Source organism: Rhea americana, unplaced genomic scaffold (assembly GCF_003343005.1).
Source record: "Rhea americana isolate MKP2758 unplaced genomic scaffold, rheAme1 scaffold_149, whole genome shotgun sequence".
NCBI classification, from domain to species: domain Eukaryota; kingdom Metazoa; phylum Chordata; class Aves; order Rheiformes; family Rheidae; genus Rhea; species Rhea americana.
The window spans coordinates 570992-592371 of record NW_028185583.1 but is presented as its reverse complement, the minus strand read 5'-3'; the positions used below and the strand labels follow the sequence as shown (position 1 = coordinate 592371).

Here is a 21380-nt window from a genome sequence, read left to right as displayed (position 1 = left end):
GTAATAAATGTTAGTATTTCAAACAAAACAAAATAATTATGCCTCTGCATTTTCATCTAAGCACACCTCACTGCACTTCAGAAATACATTTCCTTTAGATTGCACAAACTGTATGCTCTTTTTTCCAGTACTGAAAAATCTCATTCAGATTATTTCATGAGAAAAGTAGAAAGTTTTATACTGAAAATATGCACAGATTGAGGATCGGAAGACATTGTTTTATTTCTAGTAAGTAAAACCATACCTTGCATGCAAGTAAGAGCATCTGAACTAAGGGACACAGAATTACTTCCAAAGGGACAGACAAGAAGATAYGCTAATCAACAGAAAAATCAGCAACAAAGTTGGAATCTCAGTGCCCCTTCTCAATTAAGATCTTTTGTCTTTATCTTCACCATGTTCAGGCAGCTAAACAGACTGGGAAACTGAACTGTGAGGGATTGGGAAAGCAATACAGCAGCCTCTGATGAAAACTGAGCCGTTCCCTTGGCTAAGGCCCTCTCTTAGAAAGYAGTTTTCATTTTAAAGGCAGCTGAGTACTTCATAGGTTGTTCTCTTCCTCCTGGAAGTGAGAAAGTTCAAATCTAGCAGTCAATGTTCAGCAATCTGAATTAGGATAACCAATTAAAATTATGATGGCAGAAACAAAGCAGTAACAGAGGCAGAGGGAAAAGGAACTAGAAAGAATCCTATGAAAGAAGCAGAAAGAGCTAAACAAGGACTTTTGCACTTATCTMTTTCATGAGATACACTGGCATCTTACTCTACTGTATGCAAGGGTAGTCTATGATTTTCATTATGAGTCATTCATTTGGAAGGTATGACACGGTTTTGAACCAACAACCCTTCGTCCCATGGCAGAGAGACTTAAAATTTAACTAATCTTTTAAAGCCATTTAGCTCCTGTTTGGTCTCTGAGTAAGTAAAAGGTTAGGCTGTAGCACTTAACTGCARCTCCAGTGACTTTCTGAGAAGCACAGAAGAGGCTGCCTGAAGGGAAGYCAGACACCTGCCAAGTTGCTTCCTGCATGCAAGAGGTGAGGAACTCTGCACTGGTYTTCGGCCTCCTGCAGACAGCTGCCTCCAGTGCAATGGCACTCGTGCTGTATGCTCTCTGGTACCCCTCCAGCTCCTTCTGGGGCACAGGTTTCCCCTGGGGGCAGTAGGAAATGGCACTCTGTGCATGCCACCAGCTACTATCATCGAATCTTCCAGATAGTCAGTATGCAATATAGTCAAAGGTTTTGTACTTTAAGGAGAATTGGCTACATGTCTAAATGAGAACAGGATGAAGAACCAGTGAGGGATCGCCAGAAAAGCATGAAAGTCTAGAGAAAAAGTGCCATAAGGCACTGGTGAACTATCCAAACTGTTACTTTAAAGAGTGAAAGTATTTGTGATACATGCATACATTTTTTTCTTAATATTCTTCTATGCAAGGTCACCATGGGATGTTTTGTGATTCAGTGAACACCTTGATGTCAGCAGCATTCATCTCCCTTCCCATATGCTCAGCACCTGGTGTTCAGTCATCTCTAGTAATGTCTCAGTTATTATTCTAGCTGTCTTCTGCAGGCACAGTTAAGGTAATACAGCAAGAAAAGCACAGTAGTCCTTCAAGCACTCTGATCATGTGACCTTAGCCAAATTTACTATCACTTAAATGTACTTATTTTTCACTGCACATTAATCTCCAATGTAACCAAAGAGCTTTACAATCATTGTAGAGTTTTTATATAACCAGTAAAAAATACACACAAATTTGAAAAACTGAGGTAGAATAGCAAAGACACGAGCTCACAGACAGCCTGTGCCCCTCTGTTTTCCAAGTGTCTGTGGCTTCTATTTTAGAGTGTTTCACTTTGACCGCATTCTGTCAGTAGTTTGCGATACGACATTTCCCCCCAAGGAGACTACAGTACAGTATGGAACATGCAGGMCAGCCAAAGGGACCTTTCAAGCACCAAGATTTGTTATTGCCATTTGCCATGAGACATGAGGAAATAATAGGCAGAGGCAGCTTAATGACAACTGAAAACATGTTAGCTCAGTGCAGCTAATAAAGATCTTCTTCATGAATTAAGGTGACATAAAAGAAGTATTTCATTTGGGGATTTCTGTGGGAAAAAAATAAAAAAAATATAAAAAAAGGCATTACTGAAATTTTCCAGAGGAATATTTTTCTTGTGGAAATTCTGCTTTCAGTTGATAATTTGCTTTTATGGGACATTCTTAAGCAGCTTTAGGCATAGCCCTCATGCTGAGAAGTTTAAAAGCAGTTCATATCTGACCCAGTGCCATCAGAATTCCCTCGTCAGAAAAACTGCATGGACCAGAGTCCTGATCTCTCACTTACTCACACACATATTGTGAAACACAAGCTGGGGGAATGACAATATATTGACTGCAGTGACAGTACTCACATGGTTACAGAAGAGAATGTGTAGCGATGCTTGAAGGATTAATCTTTTAATGTCTCAAATCAAGACTAATTACAAGCTCTTATAAATAAGCTGTCCCTAAAGCTCTGATACTGGTAAAGCTGTCACTGACTTCAGCAAATTTTTACCTGCACTAGGGATTACAGGCTTGGGAGAGTCCTAAGTGAAGCTGCTCATAGTGGGCTGCATCACTGATAGAGAGCATGGACCTGACTTTTATGTGATCATGTGAATGGACATAAATCATAGGTGTAATTCCAATGTTATTAATTGTTTTACGCTAGTTTAACCAGTCAATGAGAACTACACACTCCATGGCTAACATCACAGAGAGTAAGACAAACATTTTTAACGAGCTTGCTACGGGTCTTCTAAATTTGCAGGAGGAACACTGAGTAAGCATCTCCTTGACAGAGTGATATTAGAAAAGCGTAAACCATTCATTATAATGTATTTTCTTTCTATCAACCACTTTAGCATAAATCATCATATAGTGTAAACAGGCTAGAAATTATACTTATGGCAGGGCTCAAAGTATCTTGGAAACTCAGTGGAAGGAAAAACCTATTAGAGTAGGCAGGGTTGTACAACCCCTCCCAGTCCAGAAAGAGGTACTGAGCACTCAAATCATTCACCTAAACATTTACAGTGATTTACGGCAATCTGGTACCAACTCTGTTAACAGTGCACACCAATGCACTTTTAACACAAAATAAAATACAGATTCCAGTGAGCAAAAAAGTGAATTCTCCTGACAATCTGGGATAGATCATGATTTACTTCCAGCAGTATAACCTGCCTCTTTCCCAGCTGCCATCTTTCCCACGCAGGCTGACCACTAGCAGGACAGAGCCAGCATCGTGGCAGCAGGGCAAGCAGGAGGAGCCCAAACACAGCTGGGCTATGGTGGGAGTGGGACCCTGAGATGCCACCGAGCAGCTCCTGCACMGCTGGTCAGCCGCTAGCCGCTGCTGGCCACGGTGGGAAAGAGTGCACCCTGGCCACCGCTCAGCTGCTGCAGAGATCTTGAGCTATACTGGTTTGCGAAGTGAACGAACCCTCTGGCCACGCTCGGGTTTCTAAACCGTGATTTGCAATAGTCTGCACACAGGTCTGATGCAGAGGTCGTGCATATATATAGCGCATGCCCATACTGAGTGTGCAGCCAAGACGTTTCTCGCCCCCTCCATCGGTACACTGGTTACACCAGGTTTCCTGCTGCTCTGCACCTATGGAGTGTACTGACCACACATGCTCAACAAAGTATGCTGCCTGGCTGTAAAAATCATATATCCTAAAATCTAATTACAAGCAACACAAATTTCAGCGATCAGTTTAAAAAATCCTGTGTCTTCCCTGAAAGGAGTTATTCTCTTAGGACATCTTAGTAATAAAAACAATCACAGTGCAAATCTTACTGAAACATCCCTTTTTATCAAGTGACATGAAGAGAATTTATTTTCAGCACTGGATACTCAAGAGAAATACCCCACATGCTAAGTAGTATAATCTCATGTAATACTTGTCTTCTCCAGCATGTGATAGAGATAGCTCTCCTCTACTAAAACACGTGCGACAGAAGGGCCTAGGCTCATCTCCATACTCTCTGCATACCTGTTACTATCTCACAGCTGCTCTCATGTCTACAATTTCCTGTGCAGTACAAACTGCATACCACTTCCCCTACAGAAAAAAAAAAGCCTTGCTTGTTCTTAATTGACGATGGAAATACTGTCATATTTTCCACTAGCCAAGCTTGAAACCATTACTGAATGAACCTTCATTAATTTTTCCACAACATTTTGCAGAAATGTCAGGAAACAGCTGCACCAGAAATGATTAACTGTCCTTATCACTAGGGCCTCATTGGCCAACTTTAAATTATATAGTTTTTCTTCTTTCAAAATGCTACATTCAGTGATGTTGTTGTTATTCTTCAGTTGAATATCCCAATACACTACTTTTTCTTCAATAATATCCGATTACACCAATTTAGTGGTGCAAAGCCATTTTATGATCAGTGGAAGAATTTGTACAGTTTGGAACTGCATACTTCTAGGAAAAGATTGCTTCCTGCAGATTGCTCAGCTGTGTCTTTCTTGGATCAAATTCAATGAAATTCACAACTTGAAGTCAAATTATATTTGCCAGTCAGACAGAATTCATCATACAGACATAAACTCTTCTTGCTGCATTTTCTTAGTCTTTTCCTTTCTTTTCCTGCTCTTTTCTTTTCCCCTTTTCTCTCCCCACACTTTCTCTCTCACCTCTTTTCTTGAGCCATAACATGTGTCAAAACTTACCAAACAATGTGCTGTATATTTTCTGGCAAAAACAAGTGGAATAGTATACTCCATAATTCCAAACATGCAACCACTGAGATGCTGAAAAGCTTGGTACAGAACAGAGTGCAGCCATCTGGAGATAACTGCTAACACGGATCTGAGATCCCCAACTCGCTAAAACTTTGCAATCTCAAAACTTTTTAGTAAAGTGTCAATGAGCAAGAGAATCCTACAAACACAGACTTGCATAGTGCAGGGGATATTATGTAATTTTTCAAAGATTAAATTCTTCAAATTTCTGATCAAAACACTGCAACAGAAACAAGGTTCACAGGATTACTTTTAAAGAGCTAAATAAAACTAGAGCTTCTTTCTTATAGTCAAAAAAATTTAACATTAGTGTGTTGTGACATGTTACAACGATTCTACATATATGTCCCTGGCAGATTTAAAATTACAGTTGCTCCCTCTATGTCTGCCTTGAAGCTGCRAGCCTTTAATGTGTAACTTAGAGGGTTAATAAATATGCGAATAGGTACAGATATGTATTAGAAGTTACACAAAATTAATCCTATCACTAGGTGATAGGTGTGGTTAAGAGTTAATACATTTATCACACCCTATTACTGCTAAAATAAAAGGTAGATTATTTCCAGAAATGATACAGCTACATAAATAGATTTATCTAGGAATTACAGAGGAAGAATCCTTTGTGCTGCCTGTAACTCAAAATGAGCTGCATTTCTTGTTTTTTAAATCAGTCCCTTGCAGATCAGCCCGCGTTGCAGCCCGTGGCTCACAAGCGCTCTCTTCCCAAGGAGCCCCACACTGAGGAGCTCGCCCTGTGCTAGGCAAAGTCCCGAACATCTTCGCTGTCTTCCACAGGTACAAAGCTATCAGAATCTGCCTCACAACTTCTGACACAGTTTACTACTTAATTGGTGCAGTGTTGGCGGCAAAAAAAAATCTCTTCTAAAATTACTAAACCAAGATATTTGCTTAGATAGCAGAAATTGCAGTACACTACATCCTAATGAAAATACATATGAATAGATATGAATTCTACTTACAATATAGGAAATACTGCCAAGCGTATGCAGGTTTTTTAAGGATTTGATTTTAAAATATGCAATGTTGAATTTCTCCTTCACAATATCCTTATCTGTCTCTGTTCTAGTTTGAAAGCACTAACTCACAGTGCCAGAGGACTTCAAGGACTGTGTCCATCCAATTTTCGGCATATTAATGCACTGCCAGCTATTGTAGAGCTATCAGTGGCTGCATGGTGAAAATATGAAGCGCACACTGTATATAGGTAAAATTGAAGCTGTTAGATTCATTAAACAATTCTTGATTCTTTTTGTTATCTGAAATAAACAGAACAGGAATGTAAATAAAAATTACACCTCAAACGCACACTGTTGCGTGTCTCCACAATGACCTGGCTTCTCACCACCGCCAGGAAGCAATGGGTCATACAAGAAATATGTGAAAGATACATACTTTTCCCTGCAGCTCTCTTTCTAGTGCCCTAGCTCGCGTGACGCGCGCCGCACTGAGCGTCCTGGTGAGCGCRGTCCCTGTTTCAGCGCCAGAGCAGGTGCAGCACAGGAAGCAGCAGGGCTGGCTTCCCCGCTCAGCCGCCTGCGCGGCTGTGCTCACCTCCCCTCCACGCACACGCTCGCGCATGGAGCAGCGCGCCTGCACACCCGCTCACCCGGGTGCCCAGCCTCCCCGTTGGGATGAACAACTTGCCTTAACCGTAACGAGCAATTCAGGCACGCTGCTGACAGCACCATTTCACATCAAGAGGGCTCTCCTTGCCCAGTGACACGGTGCCCGTTTCTGCCTCCTCCTGACGTTTCCAAAGACTATCCCTCCTACCCTACGCCGTCAGAAAATTAGCAAAGACATTTGTTGTCCTGCTACCCTGCTCAGCCACCTTCTGGAGATGGAAGAAGGAACATGCTTGTCTCTCCCCGACTAATAATGGGTTGAGAAATGAGAGCTCTTGCTTTCCTGTAAGTTTGCATATCTTGAGCTCTAACCACCACGAAGACACTGGAGGACAGCTTTCTTGTGTTCGCCTCAGCAGCATCTAGGAGAAATCTCATAACCAAAAGAGAGACCTTGAACTTGCTTCACCCTTTGCACAGTCATTTATATTTGGACAAAGTGGATAACAGCTCCTTCAGCAGTAGGGTAGTACCATTTTAGACTCACTTGGCATTCACTTTACCCAGGTATAAATAGCAAAAGGTTTCAGGAAGTAGAGAATCAGGACCCGTATCTTCAAAGGATTCTCAGCCAAAATAAAGCAGCTAGTCCTCTGCACCACAGCTTGTGCAACCGCTCTCTGCTACAAGAATCATCACCTGCAGGGCGTCTGGGGCTGCTGGTTTGGCAGCATTGTATGCTCCTATCTTCAGGGAAAATATGCCTTCCTATCATCCCACATCTAGCACTGGAATCACACTGCAAGCTTTCACCTGTAAAGCAGGCAATATAGGGTTTGGTTCGTTAATAGGAGGCTTTTATTAGTTCACACAGCATATTTACTACCTTACCAGTATTAAGTGCTTGCTTTAATATCTTTAGCACACAAGATAGCAGTATATATTATCAAAGTGCCAACAACATTGCTCTGAACTACATTAATTGAGAGCATCTATTCTGAAATTCAATTGTTCCAAACAAAAAAATAAACCATGCCATTACTAGGTGGACACATTATGAGGGAGAGTTCTCAGCATATAAGACAGCCACAGCAATATGGGCCCAAATCACAGAAGTACCATTAAGTTACACACTAATGAAACCTGAAAAATTTATGCTAAAATCCCATTTCAGAAGATGGCTGCCATGCTCTTGTGTACTAAAGTTCTCAGTTTTCCACTTAAATCCTGCCTCATGACTCAGGACACGGCGAGGTTTCTGCACTTCAGAAGTATTCCATTACTCCCGCTTATAAATTTCACACGCTGTTAATGCTTCCCAAAGTGGGAACACAGCTCAGGGGTGCACGAGGACAGTTTGTTTTCCTGCTGAACTTTCAACATAAATTCCATAGRACCTCTGGCAGAGATGATGTGTTGTTTTTTGCTGACATGTTCCCTGGTAACATCCCTGCTGACAACCATCAGTTTGCACCCCTCTCACCCAGTTCTGATCCTAGGCAGCACAGAAAGATCTCTGTTAGCTCTAAGAAACTGCAAAGAAATAGTGCAACAGAGAGAACTGCTCCTGTATGGGTATAGAAAGGGATCTATAAGAAGGGATATCCTATATAGCACAACTCTGGACCACAGAGTATTTGGGATCAGTTCCAGGTTTGAGCAAAGGTTCAAGAGACAGTTCATCTGAATTTAACTCTCTCCGTTCCTTCCTTCAACTCATACTCAGGATGAAACATAGGTCCAATCCTATTTACCCAATTTATCCAATCTCATAATTCTGAAAAATCTGGCAGTTTATCTCCAAATATGTTGTATCTCTTCTTTGAATATCTTCTCTTTGGGTCATGCTGTTACATGCCAGTCTCTGGTTTCTTCCTTATGTGTCTAGCCCTGATGGTTGCAGAYATTGAGCTACACAAACGCAGAAGGCCAGTGAGAAGGATCCAATATTTTCTTAACTCTTCTCTATTTTAAGCCAGTTTCACAAAATTATGAGGGCTGACATAATTCCCTGAACAGCAAGGATGCCATTATTGAGAAGATTACAGAACTGGAGCTTCTCAGTGTCTCAGGTCTCTTAGAACAACAAAAGTAGTTGTGTCTGTACTGCACGCAGGCACAGTTTTTCAGACAAAGTCAACGTGAAGCCTGTCCAATCTGTGACTACTATCCCATATAAAAATAGAGCTGCAATGAGAAAATGAAAACAGACTTCTCCTTGACAGGATAAACTGGCCCTCAGATGCCACAGCCAAACTGCTACTGGGTGTCCACTAATTTTAAGTTAGCTTAGGTACTTAGACACTAAACTACAGTGTCATTATTTTTGTAACTGCAGTTTACATGTGCCCAAGCATTCAAGAGTCAGAGGAAAAAATACACCTTGATCAACAAATATCATCAGCAGTACATTTGATGTGGCAAGATAAACTGAACAAAACTGTTTCCAGATAACAAAACCCCACCCAATACTTTTTCTTCTGTTTCTTATAGGCACTTTTTTCTATTTATTTGTTTCAACAAGCAGCCTCCCTGGATGYTTGATGCAAGAACTGTACAGGCAAGGGAAAGTGGCAAACCAAATATGTGTGCAAAGCAAAGCGAGCACTTCCAAATTCACAAAAGCATATCCTGCCCAAAAATAAAAAAACCTACCATGTCACCAAGATAAGCGTTCACTTGTAACAAAAGTACATGCAATTAGTTGGTATTTAAATGTGAGTGAGTTCCACTTGAAGCCTTCTGAGAATGAAAAAAATACTCGCTCAGGCCTGCTACCTCAGTTCATTGAAAACACATTTTTCTTCTCTTTCCCTACCTCGCTGCTGTTGTCAGAAGTGCAAGTGAGTAACGGTTCCAGTCAAGGCAATTTGGTTACTGCTCCAGMGAATATGGCTGTTCACACGCTCCTCCACCTGGTTAAAATATAAATATGAACGACATTTAAGAAGTGTGGTCAAGTCAGCCTGCTACTGCTTTGTGACCTTACTGACCTCATTGCACTGGCTACATRAATATATGTAAGAAATTCAGAGATTTATTCACAATATTTCTTGCTATTTTTCCCTCAGAGTAGTGTGGCACAAGAAATCAGTSTCTTTCCTGGAATTTAAAACTTGCAGTGGGCTAGACAGCCATATAAAATAAAAATATTCTGARGTGAAGACAAGAGATGTAAAAGACCAAAAGCTACATACAGTGACATATTTTTAAGTTTGCCACCTACAGTGAGAAAACAAGTTTCCGCCCTGGCTGCGCTACCTGGTCTCTGCAGCTCAGAGGGGCAGGCTGGGTCCTGCCCCGAGCCCAGAGCACCAGCAGAGCCCGGGCGAGCGAGTGCCGAAGGCAGGGCTGCAGCSGGCCCGCTTCACACCTGCAGGGCTGGGCGGGCGCTGGGTGCCAGCAGGTTGCCCTTAACCGGGGCATGCAGGCAACGCGCCAGCAACCGGAGTCATATCTGATTTGCACGTAACGGAGTTCGCTAAGCTGCCGGCCACGTTAATACAGAGACAACCTATCTCCAATGATCGTGCAGAGACCGCACGCTCAAACAGGCCTGTCATTTCCGATTTTGTTGAAGACCGGTGTGAAAGACAGACAGCAGGAGCACTCCACAGACAACCACGGCCCGCATTTGGCCCAGGATCTGCAATACAGCTGCCCCTTTCTTCCAGGTTTCCCCGTGCCCTTGAACCTCAGGACATGAGATCCCACCCCGGGGCTGCATGACAGGGACTGGCAACGAGCACGGGCATCACACGACAGCTGTGCTGCCGTTGCTCCTGCTCCTTGCCTTGCCATGTCTGGTGTGGCTGGGCCATCACACTGGGGCTTGGTTGCCCGTCCATCCACCCTGGGCACCTGGGTCACCAGAACAAGGGAAAACTGCAGCCAGAAGCCTCAGGCTTTGAGGGAGAGGAGCACGAGAGGACTCAGATCTAAGCAAATCTTTGCATGCCAAGAAAGACTTTGCATGCTGGACGTAGCCGGATTTGTTCATATGGCCTAACTGCCCTCCCAGAGAAGTCAGCGGCAAATCTCCCACTGTTTCCAGTGAGTTTAACAGTTGTTCGTGCTGCCTCACACACAGTGCAAAGCCTGACCCTAACGGGGCAGGCAAAGGAGAGGATTTCTACTGTTAGCAGAAGGCACGTGYGATCCAACAGAAACAGAGCACCAAAATCCAAAGGGTAAATTAGGCCTGGAACCAGTTAGTAATAAAAGGCACATGTTTATGCTTTTTTCTGTAAAGTTTACTATCAGCAACAAAAACAACAAACGGTAATGTGTTACTAACCAGCAATGTCAACAGTGGTCTATACAGGCCTTTAAGTGTATAAAATAACATATGTTCTGGCTCTGGACCCTGACACTTTATCACATCCATATACAACTTTCTAGGAAATGAATCTGGATGTGCAGCCAGCAGCCACTTCTGCATGTCTGAACAGACGAGGCCCTATGAGGTTTCAGTCTATAGGTGAAACCTCAGCAAGGTTGGAGTCAAGGGCAAAACCATTTTTAACAGGGTCAGTATCTCACTCTATTTTTACAACTAACTTGAGAAAAGTTCTACTCAAAAAGCAAAGCACAGCAGTAACGTCATGAGTCCTTCCTCATGAGTCACGTACTCATGTAATCCTTCCCTAAAACCTAGGGGTGCTCTGAATTGTAACAGGCTTTCTCCGGGGCTGGAGAGACACCTTCCAGGCCCCAGGCAGGTAACCCAGATCCTTCACTCTTTGAGAGCAAGCCTAACTGGCTTCAGTGATGATGGCTACACTTGCACAAAGTTGTTTTCCATTAACGTGTGTTGTAAACCCGTTTACTAATCCCCCCAAACAAGGGGCTTTACTCTCATTTGCACTAAATCCTCTCTATAGCACCCTGGCAGCAGTGAAGAGGATTTTTGTTAAAGGAGAATGAAGTCTAATGAGCAAAAGATGTCATTTGTGAAACAAAAAAACACACTGCTTCTCCAGCTTCAGAAAGAGTATTTAAACTGAAATCCCTAAGGAACTCTATATTCTGTTTTCACTACAGAAACAGCCCCACACTGTGACCGGCTTCAACAGAGTTTCTCAAAGGATACTTCAAGGTCTGATCTGAGTGTGAAAGACTCCGCCTGATCTCAGCGAGGCTTGGACCAGTTTCTGAGTCTTTACCTTAAGAAGCTTAATCTATACTTCTAATTAGGCAAAATATTATCCAAAGCAAGATCTGATTAAGGACAGTAAGATTTGCACAGTACTACTGTATTTCCTTAATAACTTACTGTCTTACAGTAGTATTGGAGCTAGCAAAGAGCCCATAGTCTGAGGAACCAGCCAACCTACAGAGTCTTTAACAACCTCAGATAATGCACTTGTCATCAGATGGAATTTTACTGCCCAATTAAAGCTCCCAGAGGCATTGCTGTGATACTAAAAACAGGAACTTTTAATTTGTTTTTATCACTGCATTAATACAAACTTGTGCAATCATTAGTTCTTTGACAGCAAGAATAAACAAGTGTTTCTTTTAACAACTGCACACCAAAGAGACATAGCAATGCAACGACCATCACTGATAATTAGCTAATATTTGGTCATATCTGCTCAAGATTTTTTTAATCCACTGCAGTTGTTTGCTAACTATGCAGCCTAAGATTAAGCAAGCACATCAGAAGTCAAATGAGAGTATGAGAAGCACAGCACGGCTTATTGCATAGAAAACTTTTTTTCATTTTGAACTCTGTATCTCATAAACTCAGCCTTTTACACGGGACCTGGAAACACACAGGCAGAAGTACTCTGACAATCATTATTCTCATCTGCTTTCGAAAGACTGCTAGATTCTCCCTTGGCAACTGCAGTAGTTATTTTATAATCATAAACCTGCACCTCTAGCGGTAAAATAAAAATGCACCAGGGGCATTGGTATCATCTGACCGTAAAGATTAATTCCTTCCACGGATCATGCAAACAAGGTGTTTGTTTTATATTGCCTCTTATGTATCTTTTAGACTGTTACTGTTAGTTCAGTTAGTAAGGGTATGAGAATGAGATTCCTGTGGACTTGTAAGGTAAAAGATATCACAAATCTTATGTGTATTTTAATGAGAAACTAAAGTTTAAGGAAAAAAATGACAAATATTTATTTTACTGCTAATTGTTTTAAGGTTTTGAAACAGCACCGTAAATGGGTGAAATTGCCTCAAGAGTACAAAGGGCAAATAAAGCCTTGCCCATGTTACTCCTAACTGTCTTGCAACAGATACTGTTCAAACACAGACAGTACCTTAGCATGCTTTGGGAAATTACCTAAAATTTAAATCTGACTAGGTCTGTAGGAAAGCCAGATGCCATCAAATTTCAAGCAGATTCTAGGTTTGTATAGGATAATTTGCATCAAAGAAAATCAGTGCATCACACTGCACAAAAATTTGCACAGTTCTGTAGCTTAACACCCCAGGACTTGAATTCATGGCTGTATAACTCATAGCATTGCTGCGAGATGCAAATTTCTTGCTTCTTTTGCATGGATTTAAACCACTCTTCAAATATGTGGAACAATTGTCTTACTCAATCATGAAAGCTGCTCTATGGTGTTATGGAGGGAGTGTGAACCCAGCCTGTGAAGATTTTCTAGTGCCCTCTTTGCCCTCTTTCTCCTTTTCAAATGCAGGAAGTCCAGAGAATTCTGTGAATTAGAGTCTGTAATGGGAGAGGAAAGAAATCTAAAATTTGCTTGATTGCTGCTATGATGCATTAAGCTCCAGGCATCAATCTCAATCTCCGTACTTTTTCTCTGAATGGGCAATATTTTACAGTTATCGCTCTCTAAACAAGGCACAATTTATTAGGCACACAATTTGATAGCTACAGCAGCTAAGCATAGATGCAAAAATGTCTTCTTCCTTGAGGAAGGTAAAAGCAAAGTCATACTTTAAATTGACTTCATATGATCAATGGCAGAACACAATCATCTGAGAAATGACGTTCATGCCCTGATCAAACACAATCATAGCATATGTAATTGAATTTGGAAGAAGTAGAAGATGTTTATTCTCATTACTATACTCGTGTTCTTACTTAATACATTTGCACAATTCATCTATGAACAGATGAAATATTTACAGCGTCTTTACCTTTACCCTCTTAATTCCAGGTCATTCTAGCAGCTCTTGATACTGCAAAAATATGTTTCAGCAACAAACAGGTAGCTGCAATTAACAGGTCAAACCTTGAACTACCTCCAAAGCCAAAAAAATAGAACTTATTTTTTGAAACAAATGTCTCTCTTTATGCCGCAAACATTTTCATCTTCATTACTAAAACAGAAAGAAATTTGAAGCCTAACTTCATTTTCCGTATTTATGATTCTTCCTTTTCCACATTTTCCTCAATAGCAGTGTAATAGCCATTTAAATTTTATTTATTCACAGCTTTTTGTTATTTTTGGTACTTGGGTTCCTGCAAAATGTTGCAGACATGAAGGCAAAGAACACCAAGAATCTTTGAAAGCTTTTTTCATTTTCTTGATATTTATGTATGTATGAATACATATTTGTGCATATGTGTATGTTCTTAGATATATTATGCATTTATACACATGCATATATTTATATATACCTATATGTATACACATTTATATGCACATGCACACATGTTTGTATATTATATTAAATGTTAGTTATATGTTAGTGCAACTTTTCTATTGGCTCTTGGGCTCTGCAGAAAGTTAGCTAAAAAATTTACCTAAAAAGTACGTTGTGCCAAATGACTTTTGTAATATCACCTATGAACTTTGTTTGTTTAATTTAGACATGGGTGATTCACTTTATTAAAATAACACAAACGATTTCTTCTTTGGGAGCATTAAATAAAGCATATGATCCTCTATGCATTCTTTTCTTTTTCCCCAGAACCCACTATGTGCAGGAGCCTATTTTGCTGCTGCCACCGGAACTGGTGGTTCTGGGTTACTTTTTTTCACTTCAGCTAAGAGCTAAATTAGCAAGAGCACATCCCCCTAAGTATAGGCCCATAACCTCACTGCAAATAGCAGTTTAGACATTGCCAGCTGAGATCAGTGCCCTCACTAACCAGGCTCGATGCTTTTAGACAATGGTCAGGCTGACAATTGACACCGTGTCCATATACACATGTTGCTCAACCCATTTGTCTCGTCTGCTGTTGCCAAGAAAACAGGGCTGTTTGCGCAGGCAGCTGGCACAGAGATGCTAGTACATCTGGTGATCATCTGAGAGTGGGCAGAGAAAGCTAAAACATCAAGGTATCGGCAGAGCCCAAGATAGGATTCCAGGTAAAGTTCATGCTCTAAGGGATCCAAACAGGCTTCAGCAAAACCCACTYTAATTACCATGAGGAACCTCCTACATCAGGTGCCTTTGCGTTCGTTCCCTCCTTTGAATGGCTATGCTGCTACAACACCATCATAAAGGTGAAAAAATAACAGCCACGCACTCTGCGAAGAAACTTGGGCACAGTCACTTGCAGCTGCCAAGCAGGTAAGCTGCAAGGCAACAGGCATCCCATAAAGCCGTGACAACCATTTTATCAAAACCACCTCACCAGAAAGATCGTCCCTGCAGGCATCCTATGCAAGTTCAAGCCCCCAGCAGAGCAAGGGCAGGAGCATGGGAAACCTCAGCAGCGGATGAGAGCTGCCTTTGCTCCTGAGAAGCTGGCAACAGTCAGGTGTGCAGAACACCAGCAGGGAGGTGTGAGGCCTAGAAACGGCAGAAGGTGGCAACAAGGAAAATACGTGAATTCTAAGGACTCAGGTTTACAGAGTTTTGGTTGCTGTCGCCTACAAAATCTAAGCTATTACTCTCTATAAAATAAAATTAAGACCTCGAGGGGCTGGTGCTAAGTCAAAACACAGGTTTCATTTGAGGTACTCTGGATTTACATCAAATAAACTGAACTTGGTCCCTGACACTAAGTGGTTGGTCTGGTTGCAAAGATAGCTTGCACAGCACAGGATACACTAGTGTCTTTCAAGCCTGCAGCCACAATGAAGCACGGCCACTGGCAGATGCACTTTTGGCTTAAAAATCTGAATGGATCATTAATACACCTCTGACCACAGACCTTGTTAGCACTTTTGCTGGATGCCCTGTGACTTCTTTACAAGGAAACRAGTGCTCTACCTCTCTTTGCCTTGTTGTTTTCATGTCTAGAAAGGAAAYGTTTAAAGTTTCCTCGTTCCTGTTCTGTTCACGCTCTTCCTTCAGGTCTAAAGAAACACACGAGGAAGAAGGTAGTGGAGTCTCTGGTCCTTCCCAGTGGGTCCGTGATCCCTCCGCACTGATGTCACCGTGCTCTTGGTGTGTGCTCAGTAAGTCAGTAATTTGTCATGAGCGTGGGCCCTATCCATACATGGCAGGCTGGAGGAGGAATGACCTCAAACTCCATTTCTAATCCAGGGGGCGTTGCCAAAGCACAGTGTTTGAGTTTGATGCATGAAGCGCAGAGATATTTTCAGCTCTTGAATCACACTTTTGGCTCCGCAGCTAACCTGAACGTCTCTTTAATTTTGTTAGCAATTTTTCACCTTCTGTAATCTCCACTGACTCTCAGAAAGAGAAAATGAGCTGGTATGTTAAAGAAAAAAACAAAAATCACCATAAATATGAAGAATGTTTTTAATTACTTTTATTTAAATCATTTTTATTTTACTCTCTTGTATGTGTGGGGGAGTGGAGCTAAGCAAATTACTAGTAGATTAGTGGTGCATCACAAATGTCTGGTTTCTTTATTTCACATTCTAAATATATGCTATTAAGTGCTGCCAGTGAATTTTTGCTAATGATTTTGGTGTCCAACACAAGAATGAAACAGTCTGTAAAATGAGGAAGCAAAACCGCAGTTAGCCTGGCTACAGCTATGGGAGAGCCTTGTGCRATCCCATTTGTATGTTCCTATAGCTAAGGCAAAAATGTTATCTCTACTCTTCCCCATGAAATAATATTGACCAGACCACAACTCATGAGCATAACTTAATCTGGCAACAATGAGAAAGCAGCAGCTCATTTTATAATACAAAAAGAGTAAGTTATAGTTGGCACAGCCTGGCAATTACAGTGGCATCCCTTCTCTGTCGCTACGGCCTGATTCTGCTCTCACCGCATTCAACAGGAAAACTCCAGGAAAATGAGCTCTAGGGCAGACAAACTGTGCAGCCTCATTGGCAGCCAAACAAGCCATTTAAGCATATGCTTAATTCCATCTCTAATCAGTAAAGTGAATTCAGCAAAGCAAAGCATGTGCTCAAGTCAAAGGTGAAGAAGTAGCATGCATCTTCTTGAACATGGGTTTGACCCTGACTCAGGCTGCTGCACAGACTGCCTTTCGAGCTCATCACAGCAGAAGRAGGCAGAATTCAGCTGTTAAACTATCACTTACACTTGTAAAGCACTAACCTTTTTCACTCGTTGATAGATTGGTTAAGCAAAAGCAACAACAACAAACCCCAGGACATATCCTTAGACTGGAAACAGATATCTACATGTGCTACCATGGATTGCAGAGAACCACTGAGGTCGAAGGAGGTAAAACTCTTTATGTGAGAGAGCAACTGGAATGCATCRAGCTCTGCCTAGGGGTGGAGGAGGAGGAGGCAGTCGAGAGCTTATGGGTAAAGATCAAAGGGCAGGCTAGCATGGGGGACACTGCTGTGGGTGTCTACTACAGGCCACCTGACCAGGAAAAGAAAGTTGATGAAGCCTTCTATAGACAGCTGAAAGTAGCCTCAAGATCACAGGTCTTGGTTCTCCTGGAGGACTTCAACCACCCTGATATCTGCTGGAGGGACTACACAGCAAGGCACAAGCAGTCCAGAAGGCTCCTGCAATGCATCGATGACAACTTCTTGTCACAAAGGGTGGAGGAGCCTATGAGGAAGGGTGTCCTGCTGGACCTTGTCCTTATCAACAGAGATAGACTGGTTAGAGATGTGAAGGTTGGGGGCAGCCTTGGCTGCAGTGGCCATGAGATGGTGGAGTTCAGGATCCTCCAGRAAAGAATTAAGGCAACAAGCAGGATTGCAACCTTGGACTTCGGGAGAGCGGACTTTGGGCTTTTCAGATGCCTGATTGGTGGACTCTCATGGGTTAAGGCCGTAGAAGGAAGGGGGGTCCAGGAGAGCTGGCTAGTATTCAACTAGCCATTACTTCCTCCAAGCTCAAGAGTGGTACATCCCTATGAGTAAAAAGTGCAGCATAAGGGGCAGGAGACCTGCATGGGTGAGCAAAGAGCTCCTGGCCAAATTCAGACAGAATAAGAAAATACACAGAATGTGGAAGAGGGGACAGGCTACTTGGGAGAAAGGAATGCAGTCAGAGTATGTAGAGATCCTGCRAGGAAGACTAAGGCCCAGTTGGAACTGAGTCTGGCAAGGGATGTCAAGGACAACAGGAAGGGCTTCTTCARATACATCAGCAGCAAGAGGAGGACTAGGGAAAACGTGGGCCTGTTACCGAACGGGGCAGGGGCCCTGGGGACGGGATACAGAGAAGGCAGAATTACTGAATGCCTTCTTTGCTTCAGTCTTCACTGCTAAGGGCAGCCCTCATGAATCCCAGAGCCTGGAGACAAGGGAGAAAATCCAGAGAAGGGAAGACTTTCCTTTGGTTGAGGAGGATAGGATTAGAGACCTCCTGGGCAGCCTAGACATCCACAAATCCATGGGCCTAGATGGGATGCACCCACGGGCACTCAGGGAGCTGGCAGATGCTGTTGCCAGTCCGCTCTCCATCATCTTTGAAAGGTCYTGGAGAACTGGAGAGGTGCCTGACGACTAGAAGAAAGCCAATGTCACTCCAGTCTTCAAAAAGGGCAAGAAGGAGGACCCATCAGCCTCACCTCCATCCCTGGAAAGGTGATGGAACAGCTCATTCTGGRTGTCATCTCCAGACATATGGAAGAAAAGAAGGTGACAGGAGTAGCCAGCATGGATTCATCAAGGGGAAATCCTGCTTAACCAGTCTGGTAGCCTTCTATGATGGAATGACTGGCTGGGTAGATGAGGGCAGAGCAGTGGACATTGTGTACCATGACTTCAGCAAGGCTTTTGACACTGTCTCCCATAACATCCTCCTAGAGAAGCTCAGAAAGTGTGGGTTAGACGAGCGGGCAGTGAGGTGGATTGAGAACTGGCTGAAAGGCAGAGCTCAGAGGGTCGTCATCAGTGGCGTGGAGTCCAGTTGGAGGCCTGTGGCTAGTGGAGTCCCCAAGGCCTCAGTACTGGGTCCCATCCTGTTCAACTTCTTCATCAACGACCTGGATGAGGGGACAGAGTGCCTCCTCAGCAAGTTTGCTGATGATACCAAGCTGGGAGGAGTGGCTGGCACACCTGAGGGCTGTGCTGCCATACAGAGAGACCTGGACAGGCTGGAGAGTTGGGCAGAGAGGAACCTCATGAGGTTCAATGAGGGCAAGTRCAGAGTCCTGCCCCTAGGGAAAATTAACCCTAGGCACCAGTACAAGCTGGGGGCTGACCTGCTGGAGAGCAGCTCTGCAGAGAAGCACCTGGGAATGCTGGTGGATGACAAGTTGACCATGAGCCAGCAATGTGCCCTTGTGGCCAAGAAGGCCAGTGGTCTCCTGGRGTGCATYAGGAAGAGTGTTGCCAGCAGGTSGAGGGAGGTGATCCTGCCCCTCTCCTTAGCCCTRGKGAGGYCTCATCTCGAGTGCTGTGTCCAGTTCTGGKCTCCCCAGKACAAGAGAGACATGGAGTTACTGGAGAGTCCAGCGTAGGGCTACAAAGATGATCAGAGGGCTGGAGCACCTGCCCTAYGAGGAATGGCTGCAAGAGCTGGGCTTCTACAGCCTGGGGAAAAGAAGACTGAGGAGGGATCTTATCAGTGTGTGTAAGTACCTGAAGGGAGGGTGTCAGGAGGACAAACTCYTTTCAGTTGTCCCATGTGGCAGGACAAGAGGCAATGGGCAGAAATTGAAGCMCAGGAAGTTCCGCCGGACTGTGAGGGGGAATTTCTTCCCTGTGAGAGTGACAAAGCACTGGACCAGGTTGCCCAGAGAGGTTGTGGAGTCTCCTTCTCTGGAGCTCTTCAAGGCCTGCCTGGATGCAACCCTGTCTAACATGCTCTAGGTGACCCTGGTTGAGCAGGGAGGTTGGACTAGATGATCTCCAGAGGTCCCTTCCAAACTTACTGATTCTGTGATTCTATGAAAACAGAAAAGATGAGGCAAGAAGCTACCATGTGGAAATCCCTTGCATTCAGGAATTACTGATGAAACTTTCTGAGCCTTTTCACAGAGTAAACTGGGAGCTTTCTTATCCACTAGAAGAACAGGGAAAAAATGTGGGTGTTTCAGCTTCTACAGTTCCAATTACTTCCCATGGGAAGGACAAAAGAGTAAGAAGAATGAACATGCTATTTTGACAAGGAATGTGACTCTTTCCTTGGTGCACTGGTTAGTCTCCAAAATCTTCTGAAACCTTTCCTTTTTCTTTAAATTTCCTTTAGGCTTGGCAAGAAACATTAATCTAATGCAGACAACTCCCAAGAAGTGTGGCTCCCCAGGAGCATTCCTAGACTGCAGATAACTAAGAAGTAAAAAAGTCTGTTGCAAACAGCAGGGCTGGGAATTTATCTTCAGCAGTAGGTTGCACCATTTGCCTATATCTGCCCTTCTCCCCAGTTGAAGGGGCCTTATCTACCTTTGTGCTTGGTCCAATCTCAGAGATCAGGAATAAATTACAGATGCCTYAGGGCTGCCCTAAATTCTGCTCAGCTGCCCAAGGCTGCCTCGTCCAAAGCACACATCACCTTTGAGAGTAGCCTGGCGGAGGCCATGGCAAGGGGAAGCCAGCACAGAGCTCTACCTGCTCTCCAGTTCCTTCAGGCCACCAAAGAGATCCGAARCAGGGTCAAAGAGCTGATTCACTTTCTGTTTGAGATTACAATCTGTCCCTGCCCCAAAGGCATAGGGAACTGAATGGTATAAATATTTGCAGAAATTAAACAGTTACAGCAAACGCACATTATGCAAACATCCTCTCTCTTTCAAGATGACACAACATAGAGCACCAACCACAAACAAAAACCAAACAAACAAAGCACAGAGGCATTGTGGAAAAATCGTTTAGCAAAGAGCTTCTCTGCTCTTCTTACAGCCATTAGGGCAGCGATAATGCTGAAATAGCTGGCCAGCCCTGAAAATTGGATAAACTGAGACATAGAAGAGACAATTGAAAGCAAGGAGACAGACTGAAAAAATAAGTGAGACAACAGATGGAAAACAGAAATGCAATGTCTAAGCTGCAGTTGCAATTCTGCTAGTAACAACCATGTTCAAGAACATTTCAGCTTGCTTTCCTATTTTTGAGAGGACAGAAGTTTTCTTTTAAAGAAAACATGTTAGCAGAATTGCTACGGGCTCTTGTCAGATAGCCTGCGGCACAGGAAGACTGCTGCACTCCATACATAGAAGTGAAAAGAGGCTTCTCAGTCAGGGCAAGATTTGTACACCCTCTGGTTCCTCGTTATATAGCTGTCCTAGTGACTTCACTAGTACTGCTGGGGCATGGGGGTCACACCATAAAAATGTGCATCCAAAACTGCAACAGACATGTTTTAGTTACTACTAGTCTGGGGTCTATCAATGGAATTGTTAGGAGTTCTCCCTTGGCAACACAGCTTTCTTAGCCTTTCTCCCTTACTAGTATGAGTACTACAACTAGACAGAGAAAGTATAGTTATTATTCTAGCAACATTTTATAGACTGATTTGGTAGGGTTTTTTTTTCATGGTTTTAGTATGGTTTTGAGAGCAATCTAGTAAGAGAAAGAAGGATTTCCACACTGGCCAAAGAAACAGTTGTGGCAAGACTACCTATTTTTAACACAGTTTGTTCCTAGCACTATTTCAGACACAGCATTTTCTCTCCCATCTGTTGACACAGTTGTTTCTTTAAAGACACAGTTGTCTGTCTCTTCAAAAAAAAAAA

General features: G+C 43.0%; 1 protein-coding gene across 5 annotated transcripts in view; it reads right to left on the bottom strand.

The window, feature by feature from the left end:
• Positions 1–21380, bottom strand: part of HIVEP2 (HIVEP zinc finger 2) — a 151699-nt gene that overhangs the window by 45003 nt on the left and 85316 nt on the right. For 4 of the 5 annotated variants that reach the window (XM_085299267.1, XM_085299268.1, XM_085299269.1 and 1 more), the window contains one exon: positions 9221–9317. The exons of the other annotated variant lie outside the window; for it this stretch is intronic. The gene's annotated coding sequence lies outside the window, so the exon portion shown is untranslated. The remainder of the gene's footprint in view (positions 1–9220; positions 9318–21380) is intronic. 5 annotated transcript variants of the gene reach the window in all.